The following is a 13,783-nucleotide window of genomic DNA, read 5'->3' as shown; positions in this document are numbered from 1 at the left end:
ATTCTTGGATTTACTCTAGACTGGATGTGAATTAAGATAAATTTTACAAAGACTGACCATTTTGTTGGTAGATTCTGCACTCTACTGATGTGACTCAGGAAGTTCTGTACTGTGATATGTGCAAGTTCATAAAGTAGTGGCTTTTCTTTTGCCTAATCCATTAAGGTGACATCATCAGCTTTTCTTTATATGCGGAGTTTTCAGAGCATGTCATGTTTTGCCACAGGGCGTAATCAAGGCAGAGACTATTGCTCCTTTTAAGGGAAAACTGGATAGATGGTCAATGCAGAAGATGACACAGGGTTATGATGGCAACACAGATCAGCAGAATTAGCTTTGGATTACTCTTGCAAATTGCTTTGGTACAGACACAAAAGGCCAAAAGCCCTTCTTTAGTACTGTAAAATTCCATGGTTCTGTGATCTTCCATTACCCGACTGGTATATCAGCACAGTACTGAATTCACTTCCATCATGACTCTTTTCAATGATAGGATGATTGTGTATGTTTCTTTGAAATGCTGGTTTAGTGAGTATCATTTTTTTTCTGTAAATTTCATCAGTGCTCTTGCCAGTCTAGTGAACAATCTCCAAAATTATTGTCCCTGTTGTATGTTCACATTGCTGATAAGGTTTTAAAGCACAGAATCTAAAGTTGACATGTTTCTTACTGATATCCTGTTCATTAGTAAAGAGGAGTGTTTATTTTTTTCCATTCTAATGAAAATGCCATAATACACAGAGTGGATGGAAAAGGCTTATCAAGGCCTGTTACTGTCAAGAAAAAATAAGTTCTAGTATTGCCAACATCAGATTTTTTTGACCATGTTATTTTATATTATGTTGGAGGTAACAGCATAAAGCTACAAGTGGCTGTGATTTTTACAACAGCTGTACTCAGAACCACTCTACTGAGATCATAGTACAAATACCTTGACATGACTTTCTCTATGGAGGTGAATCAAAGTTGTGCCTCTTACAAAACCAGAGAGGGGTGTCCATCACGTTCATCAGAACTGGATATAATTGTATCGCAAACAATACTATGTATTGTGAATTGTATCCAGAAATTCAAAGGCAGATCATGGGGACACCGCCTCACCTGTAAGTTCTTATTTAAGTGACACACCTTCCTGAGTTTATCTGGTAAAACAGATGTCTGGTATGCTGCTGAGCATGCTTTGATATCATTGTTTGATAACTTTATTATGAATATTTAGCTGAAGTCCAAACTTTAATCTTCATGCAGATTGGGAGGATAAAATTGGCACAAGGAAGGACTTAAAGAGCATATTCAGGACAGTACGTTGGAATAATATATTGTCGTTCAAACTAGGGATCAAGCTATTTTGGATCTGCTGATGGGCAATGAGGCAGGTTCAATAAATGACATCAGAATGAAATATCCCTTTGGGAAAAGTAACCATAAGAAAGTAGAATTTAGCATTCAGTTTGAAAATAAAAGATTTGGGTCAGAAACAACTGTGCTAAACTTAATAAAAAGGGTGGATTACATCGGGCTGAGGACAGAGTTGACTGGAGTGGTCTAGGAGAAGAGTTGAGTAGAATGGATGGTTGAGGAACAATAACAGTTGTTTGAAAAAGTAATTCTTTTTCACAGTAAAGATAAATTTCAGTGGGTCAAGGACAGAGATAAATCAACCATGGATAATCGTGCAAGTTAATCATTGTATCAAATTGAAAGAAAGAACTTAGCGAGTTTTGGGAAGAATTGTAGCTCAGGGTTGAGGTTCTGGATGTAGGTATGCCTGCTGAGCTGGAAGGTTCATTTCCAGTCGTTTCGTAACCCTACTACGTAGCATCTTCAGTGTGCGTCTGGGTGGATGCCTGCTGAAGATGTTACCTTGTAGGGTGACAAAACGTCTGGAAATGAACTTTCCAACTCAGCAGGCATACCTACATCCTGAAAGAAAGAACATATAGAATGTCAAAAGTTAGTGGTGAACTAGAGAATTAGGAAAGTTTTAAGTATCTACAAAAGATGACCAAGACAATAATAGAGAGAAAAAATATACTATGAGTGCAAACAAGCAAGGTATATAAAAAAAGAAAGTGTTTCTTTAACAAAAGCAAGTAAGGGGTCACAATGAACAGAGGCCTCTTGGAGAATGTGGCTGTGAGAAAATGACAGGGAACCAGGAAATGGCAGAGGAGTTGAATAAATATTTTGCATCATTCTTCACAGTACAGGATATTAGTAGTATTTCAAAATATTAAATTATCAAGGGGTAAAGGTAGGAATAACTATTGTTTGAGGTAAATGACTAGGGAAGCAAATGGGGCGAAAGGCCAATAAGTTCCTTGATCTCATGGGTTGCATCCTAGGATTTTAAAGGGAATAACTAGAGATATTGGTGTTCTGATAGTAATCTTCCAGATTGGAAAGCTACCAATGTAATATCTTTATTTAAAAAGGGAGGAGCGCAAAAACAGGTAACTGTAGGCTAGTTAGCTTAAACATCTATCACTAGCAATATGGGTCTGTTATAGTGGCTGGAATAGCAGAGCATTTAGAAATATATAACATTGTGATGCAGAGTCAATCTGGCTGAATGAAGGGGACAATTTGTCTGACAATGTTTTTACAGTTCTATGAGTAGTTTACAAGGATAGATAAAGGGGAAAGGGTAAATGTAATATATTTGGATTTTTGAAAAGTATTCAAAAACATTCCATATATGATGCTACTTAATCAAATAAGAGGCCATGATGCTGGGAATGTTTTGATTTGATTTGATTTATTATTATCACATGTCCCTAGTTACAGTGAAATGTTTGTTTTGCATGCAGCACAGGCAGATCATACAATACAAAGTACATAAGGATAATAGAACAGAGTGAGGAATACAATGTTACAGCTGCAGAGAAGGTGCACAAAGAGCGTGGTCAACATTAAATTTGAAATTTGGGAGGTCCATCTAGAAGTTGAATAACAGCAGGGAAGAAGCTGTTCTTTAATCTCTTGGTCCATGCGTTTAAGCTTTTATATCTTCTGCCCGAACGAAGAGGTTGGAAGAGATTATAACCAAGGTGGGGGGGGGGGGGGGGGGGGGGGGGGGGGGTCTTTGATTACGTTGCCTGCTTTTCTGAGGCAGTGAAAGTATAGATGGAATCAATGGATGGAAGTTTGGCTTGCATGATGGACTGGACTATAGTTTCTTACAATCCTGGGCAGAGCAATTGTCATACCAAGCTTTGACGCATCTGGATAGAATGCCTTCTCTGCTGCATCTATAATAATTGGTAGGACTCTTTACAGACATGCCAAATTTCCTTAGCGTCCTGAGGAAGTAGTGGCATTGTTGTGCTTTCTTGACTGTCACACCAATGTGGATGGACCAGGACAGATTGTTGGTGATTCTCACTCTTAGGGAGTTGACATTCTTGACCATCTCCACCTCAGCTCCATTGATGTAGATGTCATGCTCTCCACCTTACTTCCTGAAGTTAATGACCTGCTCTTTTCTTTTGCTGACATTGTTATCTTTACACCATGCCACAAAACACTTCATGTATTCCTATATTCTGTCTCATCATTGTTTGAGATCCAATCTACAAAGGTGGGTGTCATAAGCAAACCTGTTGATTGAAGGTCGGACTAATTTGGTCACACAGTCATGAGTGAATGCAGAGCATAGTAAGGAGCTGAATACACAGGCTTGCAGGGTGCCAGTGTTGAGGAATGTCGTGGAGAATGTGCTGTTCTCTATTCTCACTGATTGCGGTCTGTGGGTCAGGAAGTCGAGAATCCAGTATCAGAGGGCTGAATAGAGACCAAGGTCTCAGAGTTTGGAGATTAGCATAATGGAGGATTACCTACCTAATAGAAGACTAAGTCTGGGATAAGGCTTGCATTTTCAGGAAGGCAAAGAGTAACTAGCGAAATGCCACAGGGATCACTGCTAGGGCTACAATTATGTATAAAATGTAATGATAACTTGGATGATGGAAGTTACTGCACACAGATTGATTTGGGGAACCTTATGCATGAATTACAAAAAAGGTAGCGCCCCAAGTTCAGCCCATAATTGGCAATGCAAATGGACTGTTGGCCTTTATTTCAAAGGAAATGGAGTATAAAGACTGGGAGGTCTTGCTAAAACTATTAAAAAATGCCAAACAACTTGTTCCAGAAGTTGCTGCTGCATGTTTTTTACAATACTGTGGCTTTAAGAGGGATATTTTGTCCTTTTGTTTTAGAGCTTTTACGGCAGAGATGGGACGCAGTCAAGTAGAGCAATTAGAGTAAATATTTGTAAGGCCTTGGGATTCTTTTAAAAAGTTGGAACAATAGAAGCAGCTTGAATGGGTCAAGGTCCCTCAGACCCAAAAGTTTTAGTTTTAGCTTTCAGCAGCTGCTGTTGAGGTCTTGAAGAAGTAGAAGCTATGTTTTCCCTCTCTCGGTTACAGCCAAAAGTTCAGTGTTCTCTTCCTACTACTGGAGTTGTAAGTGAGACAATCTGTTTTCTGAATTTGCCACTTTGACAAGGATATGTTTATGGGATGTTACTATATTGGAACGGTTAATTGGTAGTAGTTACTGTATCTATTATTCTGTTAAGTTTTCCAATAGAGTTAAGTTATTCCAATTTCTTCTTTCTTTTGTTGTATTTTAATGATAGTGGATAATTTTTCTCTAAATCCAGTGGTTTGACCAATAAAATTGCATCTGGAATGCAACACTTTTCATTTACTTTTGAAATAAGAAAAATAGTCTAACCTATCTTGTGAATATTTTGAGGGATTTAGTCTGGTCCTGGAGTGGGAACATTGGCTGGAATACTGTGAACAGTCTTGGTTCTCTTCTCAAAGATAAGATTTACCAGCACGGGATACAGTCCAGGTAAGGTTAACTTGGTTGATCTTGGGTATGGAGAGTTTTCTTATGGGTAGAGGTTGAGTTGGTTTTTTTTAATTCACTCTTAAGATGTCAATGGCATTGGCAGGACATCATTTATTGCCTGTCCCTAATTGCTTTTGAGAAGGTGGTGGTGAGCAGCCTTTTTAAACTACTGCAATTTGTGTGCTGTTGGTAGACTAACAATGCGTTTAGAGACGGAATTCATGTGCTCATCACAGTTCAGAATAATGAGAGGAGACCTTTTACAAACAACATTCTTAGAGGGCTTGACAGAGTAGATGCAGAGAAGTTGTTTCCCCTTGTGAGAGAGTTTCGGACCAGAGGGCATGATCTTAGAGTAAGGATTTGACTATTTAAGACAAAGATGAGGATTTATTTCCTCTCAGAAGGTAATTAGTCTATACAATTCTTCACCACAGAAGGCTGTAGATGCTGGATCATTCAGTATATTCAAGGATGAGACAGACTTTTTTTTAGCAGTGAGAGAATCCAGCATTAGAGGGAAAAGACAGGAAAATGAAGTTGGGGATTATCAGATTAGCCAGACTCCCATTGATGGAGTAGACTCGATGAACCAAATGGCCTACACCTGCTTGTCAATATTTTGGACTATGTTACCAGTCTTTCCATCTTCTCATTGAGTCTGTTGTAATATTCTGCATTGTCTCTGAAGTTTTCTCATATTTATAAATGTTGATATTATGCCCTGCATTCCCAAGTCTAGATCATAAATGTACATTTCAAAAACAGCATTGCATCTAATATTGACTCCTTGCAGTCAATGCGAGTTCTTCCATCTAGTATGTAAAGCATCAATTCATTATTATTTTCTGCATTATATCTATTGATTCATGTCTAATCTTAATCACAGTGACACTGTATCGCTACTCCATCAGTAAATTATCTCTGACCATATCAGAATATGTGAAAGTAATAGCAGAAAATGGAAGAGAGTCTATAGCATCAGTGATGCCTTCTTTATTTCCTACAATATCTGCTGAAAGAAGAAATAACACCATTCTTACATCTGCTGTGCCTCAATCTGTTAGTTGTAGAATGGCAAGTATTACAAAAGACTATACAATTTTTACAAGGTAAAACCTCTGAGTTAGTTTGGCAGTGATAAATGGAATGTAGTTTTAGCAATAAAAGCATGCCATGGTGACTCATGAAACTGCAAGGTAATTTATGTTTATATTCCAAGATTAGAACTCCTGATAAACTTTGAATGTCTCCAATAGATCCTGTTTAATAAATTATCTCTCACTGTAGTAAGTACTCTATGTTGCAAATCTTTGAATCTCAAAAGAGTGATTGTTCCTACCAACTGCTCACAGTGAATTTTGCAAGTACTGAATATATTTTCAACTCTGTATGTCATTTTATGGAAATGACTTTTTCCAAATGTTCATATAATTAACTTTGATATTCATTTGAATAGATAGGATGTAATATGTGTAAAGTGTACCTGAAATAAACTCCTTACCAATGGCAGATAACTATCTAATCTTTACTTTCATGTTTCTTTTGGAATTTTCCTGCATTTGTATGAACTGAACTCTTGGGTCTGCTTCTAAATGAGAGCTCAAAACGTTTAGCGTATTTTAATCCAAGAATGTTTACCCCACTGTACTCTTGTTCTTATTTCATGATTTGGTCATTAAACATATTCAAATAATACATATATTGTTGAATGCTACTCATTCTTAGGACTGTATAGGAAGTAGTTAAAGGTCAATTGTTTACATTAAATGAGCCCAACATTGGTATAATTCCTGGATTGTAATCATGATTTGGAGGTGCTAGTGTTGGACTGGGGTGTACAAAGTTAAAAATCACACAACACCAGGTTGTAGTCCAACAGGTTTATTTGGAAGCACTAGCTTTCGGAGCGATGCTCCTTCATCAGGATTGTAATGGAAGAGTACTAATTTCTGTGAGCGCTAATGTATTGTACACAATTGTTTCTTTTAAAAATGATCCACTGTTTAAGTAAATCAGTATATCCATATGCTAAGGGTTTTTAAATTTCAATCAAATTGTATATGTTGAGCCTTCCATTTTTAAGTTGGTTTATTTTCTTGTGATGATTAAAGAATAATAGGCAGCATTTGGGAGCATTTTAAAAAAAAAAACAAGTAATAAACTGAAAGATACTGTGTGAAGGCCTGTTGGAAGCAAATTACAGTGGTAACTTTCTAGAATGCCAGAAGGCGCATTTGTTAATCCTTTAATTTGTTTTAAGAAAAATGTAAGTGATGATATTTCTGTGCTCTAGAAAAGCTTCAAATAAAGAAGATTCCCATTGAATATTATTGTACAAAGAATGAATGGACATATTTTATGTGCAGGATAGTCTATAATGAATTGATCAAAACATCAGAAGAATTGCAAAACTACAGTGCTCAACAGTAATTGTGGTTAGAGATTTTCATTTATAACTGGAAATCATCCAATGAGGACTTATGAGAACGTGAAGATTGTTTATCTGTCCCTTTGGAATAAAGGAAAAGAATCACCATTGTTCTGTTACACTATAGCACTTTGCTGCTGTTCCCTTAGTGATGAACCATGCACTCAACAATAAATCACTGGGGATATAAACAGAAATAAATATTTTTCAGGGATTAGTTGCTTTGTTGTTGAAATAGTGAAAATAATCATAAATATGCAGGTTGATGTTTTTCAAAACATTGCGTTCAAGTCATATTTGGGCAAAAAATGAATATTCATGAATATATCTGAAGTCATTGAAATCAGATTAGTACAGATTAAAATTCCCTTGGTGTCTCTTTTTGCAATAAGATATCCCAGATCATTAATTAGAGATTTCAGCAGTCAGATATGCTCAAAATGCTTTGAGGAAGCAGTGATCTCAGAGTGTACAATATAGAATAAGTAAGTAGGCCTTATTTTGGAACAAATGAAGTAGGAGCCAGTTTTATAATAAACACTTGAGACAGAAATTTGTCTTAGCAATAACACAAATTGGGTGCTAGTGAATCACCAGTCCATTTGTACTTGGTACGATTTTCTTTTCTGTACATTTGAGGAGTTGACAGTTTACTATCACCTATTTTGACTGTTTTGCACTGATTGTCTTTATTGACAAAAGCAGGACTGAGCAAAACTGCTGGAGTTGAGTCATTTTAGAATTTTTCTTTGATTAGCAAATGTAATTTTAAATGTTGGGACTATTCACTTTTATTCAGCGAGGTCATTATTTTAAATGTATTGATTAAATATTCACTGGTTTTAGGATTGTATCTGAACATTCCATTAATTACAGCAAGAAAACAACTCATGCTCACATTTGAATTCAATTGAAATTTAGTTTATAATATTCTTGTTCCTTAAAAAAGAATGAACTTTGATTTTCATGTAATACAATTAAAATACTTCATATGATGGAAATCTGAGGTAAACGCAAAGAACGCTACCGAATTGGCAGGATCTGTGGAGAGAGAAACAGAATTAATATTTTGAGCCGCTATGTCTCTTCTTCAGAATACATTCAGCTGCTGCCGGGTTTCTTCAGCATTTTTCTGTGTTTCTTGAATTTACATAATGAAATAATTTGTAGCTACTAAAATATTTTTGAAGACTAGTTACTGTTGTAACTATAATGAAAATTAACTATTTAATTTTATGTTGGTTGAGAGATAAATATTAACTAGGACACTCGGGAAAATACCCCATGTTTCTTTGAATAATGCCATGGGATTTTTTTATGTCGGCCCTGCAGAACAGAGAGAGTTTCATCCAAAGGTGATCTGAAAAAGAAGTTACATACAAAGCTAAAAATACAAAGAAACTACTATTTAAAGAATATACAACTTGATAGTTTTGGAAAATAAATTATGTCAGAATTCTGCTCCAGCTTTGGTCGCATTAGCTTCAGAAATTAATCCTATCACACCAACATTTGTTTTATTGTGATGCTGGTTAAGAATGTGATAATAATTAGATAATATGCTTTTGTGATGTTGATTGAAGGAGATTATTGACATCAGGGATAACTCCCTTACTGCATGCAAAATAGTGTCATGGGATATTTTAAATCTGACTACAGATGAAGCTTTGATTTAATGTTGCCATGAAAAGACAGGGCCTCCGATAGTGCTGTGCCTACTCTCTCAGTAATGCACTGGAGTGTCAGCCTTGGTTTTAATGTACTAAAGTCCTGAAGGGGGACCAGAAGAAGGGAACTTGTCTTGAGGCAAGAGGGCTACCAACTGAGCCACAGCTGACCCCCTCTCAGTTTTCCTCAAATTTGAGACTGCAGACATAGTACCAGTGAATGTTGGTGAGAAATTAAAAAAAACTTACCTATCAAGTCTTTCTTATGTTTCACATAAACCTTTCCATTTGTGAAAGCAATTGAAATCTGGGCTGTGAGAACAGCAGTGAGTAGGATATTAACGACCCAGAGAGATTGTATTGCAGCCAAATGTTTATTGCAGGCTGTGAGAAAAAGCACAGGCATAGCTTTTAGTTCAAGGTTTAAGCAACAAGCAGTGACTATTGCTAAGATGTGACAAGCAAGCACAGACTAAAATGGGCAGCAACTCCTATAATTCTATAGTCCTAACATTAGTATGCAGCTGACGCTGAAAGATTACGTATGTACTAACACGCCTGAGATTACAGTTTATGCACAAACATTGAAACATGACCTTTGGTAAAGAATCCACATTGGTTAAATATAAAGCATCAATGTTAGAAATAGTAAAAACAATGAAAATAATTTTGAAGCATTGTGTAAAACAGAAATTTTTCAGGAGTAAAACATGAAAGATTGAAAATGTGTAATTGTATTTGATAAAATGTGAAACATTTGTGATAATCATGAAGGATTACTGCAATCCATTTTGTTTTGCATAGCTTGGCAATTCAAACAAAAATATTTAGCAACTGTTGTTTTATGTAAAAATGGTAATCTCATCCTTGGTCACTGATTGTGCTGTATTTATTCTTTGGTGCTATTCAATTAATAAGTGCAACTTGTCATTTTGTTACAGTGTGGTCAAGGAGATGAGTGAATGGAAAAGACAGTTGAGTGGTAAACAGAGTGACTTCATCTCACAGTAACATTAAAGTGCTATTCATCATGAAGGTCAGGCAGCTTGTGAAGCGAAGTAAATCAAAGTGATTACTTTGCATTGCTATGGTGAGAGCTTTCATTGGTGGCAGAATGCCATGGATTTTGAAGGTGATGGTGACCTGTGGATTCTGATGGTAGTAATACCATAGCAGACAAATCAAAGATAAGGGAAAGGTTATGCTTTTCTTCTCTCACATGAATTTGTGACTTTAAACAGAACCCAATGATAGACCTGTCATTCCCTGTTCAAAAAGATCAAAACTTTGTGTTCCTCCCTACCCAGTACTTCTTCTGGGTCAGTTACAGCACTTATCAATTAAAGGCAAAATGCACAGTTTTTACATATCCACTTTCAGTTATATTGTGCAAGTTACTGAAGGTTCCCTCAAAAACAGTTTTGTAATTGCAAACTAATAGTAAATGAAACATTCAGTTAACCAGATGAATAAAAGCGTGGATGATAGATGACGAGATTTCCCTGAACGTGTTTCTCAGTTACTGACAACTGTTCCAAAGGGCAGCATAAGCATTAGAAGCTGTGAATCGCACATTTTTTGCTCACCTCCTTTAGTTGTTATTAATATGTGGCATAACAACAGGATTCATTGGAGGAGACTGAAACAAGAGCAGATGCTTTAAGAATTTGTCACTGTTGGTTGCTTATGATACACGTAAATTTGGCGAAAAGATCTAAATTTGTATGGCTTGATCAAGTTTGTGTATATTGCAGTGCAGTAGATATTTCCGAATGAAAACTCCTTGTAGTGTGCCAAAGGCTTCCTGCATCCAATTAAAAATACTATATACAATATTTTATAAGCTGCAACATGCTTGAATGATGTTCCACTGAAGAAATTTTCTTGATAGTGAAGATATCAAATTCAACTTATATTTCCACATTGACAGAGTAAATCAACTAATCAGCTCAATGTTTAGTCAATAACAAAAATGCTAAATATAGAATTAGTTTTTCATGACTTCATTTAGCCTTTTGGAATTTCTTGATCATTTTCCTATCACAATGGAAAAGCTGAAGAAGAACAACCAATCACCACAAAATATATTTGTTTCAAATACAAATGTTAATAACATTTGCCTAATCTTACAACAAATTAGGAGTCAAATAGTTTCCATATATGGTACAATTACAATAAATAAATATATTGTAAAGTAAATTAAAGTATAAGTATCTAATCTGGTATGAATGATCCCAAAGTAAATGCTGTTAAGAATCTCAAGTACATTCATCACACCTTAATGTTGTGTTTCAGCCTCTGACTCCAGATTTTTTTTTATCTCTGGTTGATCTGAGGTACTCCCTTCTTCCAGTTTGATACTGTAGCTGCTACAACAGCTCCTGGGTGGCCTCACTCCACACATCTCTGTTCACCTCCAGCCCAATATACATTGATTAGTATACATTCTTGTTATATTCTTTCAAGGGATGTAGATGTCACTGGCAAGGCCAGCAGTTATTGCCCATTTCTAATTGCCCTTGAGAAGTTGGTGGTGAGCTGTCTTTTTCAACAACTGCAATCCATGTGGTGTAAGTACATTGATTGGAAGATGATTTCAGAATTTTGACCCAGAGACTGTGAAGGAAGGAAGATGTAGTTTCATGTCTGGATCATATGTAGCTTGAAAAGAAGCTTGCAGGTGCTGGTGTTTCTATGTTCAATGCTTTAAAACAGTGAAAAGCTATTAACTGAATGAATCAGTTATAAACAGTGTATCAAACTGAAGAGAATGTGTATTATACAGGAGTAAGAGCAGTGGTGAGAAAGAAGATATAGATAAAGAGTGAAAAATATTTATTGATATATGAACTGCTGCAGAGATTAAAAGAAAGTGCACAAACAGCACTGAAACAAAGTTAAAGGAGCATACAAATGGGGAAGAAAATAAACGAAGATATAAAAGTGAAGTGAACAGAATGAAAGGGAAGCAAAGACAAAATTACCAAGACTGAAACATTTTTTTTGCCCCTTAGCAAGCCAGAAGGAAATTATCTAGTATATGCAAAATGTATAAAGTTTTTGACCTGTTCGGATAAAGATTACTGACATTCAAAGCAGCTTTGTTTTTATGATCACACGTATACAGGTATGAACACAATGCTGTGTATTTCTTATCTTTTCATCATATAACTGTAGCCATGCTTCACCTGCTTTCTCAACAAGGATGACTTTAGATTGGCAAGATTTCCAGCCGTGACTGAGTGAAATAGCTGGATCAAGTCAAGCTTTTCCTTAATAATAAAACCAGCCACTTACAATTAATTCTAAGATGGGAAATGGATAAATGTAATTATTAAATAGAAAATAGGAAAAATTGCATTTGGAGAAAAGATTATGGCGTGTAACCAGTTACTACATAAAGGACAACAGATAAGTGAACTTAAGTCCTCATAGCATAACCTTTTCTAAAAATGGGAATATGACATGTCATGTGAAATAGTAGGAGTTTAAAAAAAGCTATAATTTTCATACTGGCTTTCACACCCTATCAGTCACCTCAAGGAACTGCTTAAATATTTTTTATAAGTTTGAGAACTTGAATGAATACCTTGGCAAATATTTTTAAAATAAAATGATGATTAATTATATAGGTTAATTAAAATTCAGGATTTATAACATTAGCTTTAAACATCACAACAAGTAACAACATTACTATTGTTAATGAAATTCCTTTACAATAAAAATTAGATGAAGTCTGCATCGTAAGATATGAGCTGCAACATTACAAGTAGTTTATTATGAAGCCCATGAGTACAGATTTACTTTTGCAGGAGAAAACCTGGGTTAATTCAATTCATTCCAATTCAATTGTCTTCTTAAAGTTAGTTTTTGTATTCTCTATGGGATTTAATTTACCAAATCAGCATGACTTCAAAGTATTCTTCTTTAGAGGGAGGCTGAATAATCACAAAATGATGAACGAAAGGCTAGAAATCAGTTTCTTCATGTTTATAATGAAGATTAGCAACAACACGAACAATTGGGGAGACGGTGCAAGCCTTTAGAATTTTATTTGGTGAGACATTTCTCATTCAGAGTAAAATTAAACTGGCATTTCTTCATCGTGCTCTAAACCAATATAGGACACGAAAGGATGGAGGATACAAATGTGAGTGCACCAACAAATAAGGGCAAAGTGGACAAAAACTGCAAAATGCATAACTAAAGGTTGTCTATCTAAACTTTCATGCCAGTTGCAGTAAGAAATGCTGAGAAGGCATTTCTATTATTGGTATTTTTGAGGACTCATATCTGAAGTTAAAAATCACACAACACCAGGTTATAGTCCAACAGGTTTAATTGGAAGCACTAGCTTTCGGAGAGCCACTCCTTCATCAGGTGGTTGTGGAGGACGCAATTGTAAGGCACAGAATTTATAGCAAAAGTTTACAGTGTGATGTAACTGAAATTATACATTGAAAAATACCTTGGTTGTTTGTTGAGTCTTTCATCTTTTCGAATAACATGATAGTTTCACTTCTTTCATGTGTAAATCACAAAACGTTTTTAAAAGTTGCGTTCTCAGGTTAAGTGTAACAATTGGTGTTAGCTAGACACCAATTGTTACAGTTAACCTGAGAATGCAGTATTTTAAAAAAAAGAAAAAAATTGTGGTGAAAACCCACAACTCATCCTTTGCCATCTTCCTGAGAAACTCTCTTTAGAATTTCATGTGAGTTGAAAAATTGAAGCAATTTAGCTTCCTGAGTAGCTTCTCAGAGACTCCCTTTTGACATCTTTGAAATGAATATCTGAAGAGTTGACACTGACAACCATTTGT

General features: G+C 35.7%; 1 protein-coding gene and 1 long non-coding RNA gene across 13 annotated transcripts in view; one reads left to right on the top strand and one right to left on the bottom strand.

The window, feature by feature from the left end:
* Positions 1-13,783, top strand: part of fhit (fragile histidine triad diadenosine triphosphatase) — a 1,333,995-nt gene that overhangs the window by 1,026,063 nt on the left and 294,149 nt on the right. The gene's annotated exons all lie outside the window — the stretch shown is intronic.
* The window catches only part of LOC148147959 (uncharacterized), a 66,919-nt gene continuing 61,084 nt past the window's right edge, over positions 7,949-13,783 (bottom strand). For both annotated transcript variants that reach the window (XR_015759404.1, XR_015759403.1), the window contains 2 exons: positions 9,211-9,345; positions 7,949-8,335 (listed from right to left, as the gene is read on the bottom strand). This is a non-coding gene — a long non-coding RNA (uncharacterized LOC148147959). The remainder of the gene's footprint in view (positions 8,336-9,210; positions 9,346-13,783) is intronic.

Source organism: Chiloscyllium plagiosum, unplaced genomic scaffold, assembly GCF_037043375.1.
Source record: "Chiloscyllium plagiosum isolate Xiang-an unplaced genomic scaffold, Cpla_swu_hap1 HiC_scaffold_14, whole genome shotgun sequence".
NCBI classification, from domain to species: domain Eukaryota; kingdom Metazoa; phylum Chordata; class Chondrichthyes; order Orectolobiformes; family Hemiscylliidae; genus Chiloscyllium; species Chiloscyllium plagiosum.
The sequence above is the reverse complement of the archived record's forward strand: the minus strand, read 5'-3'. Positions and strand labels throughout refer to the sequence as shown.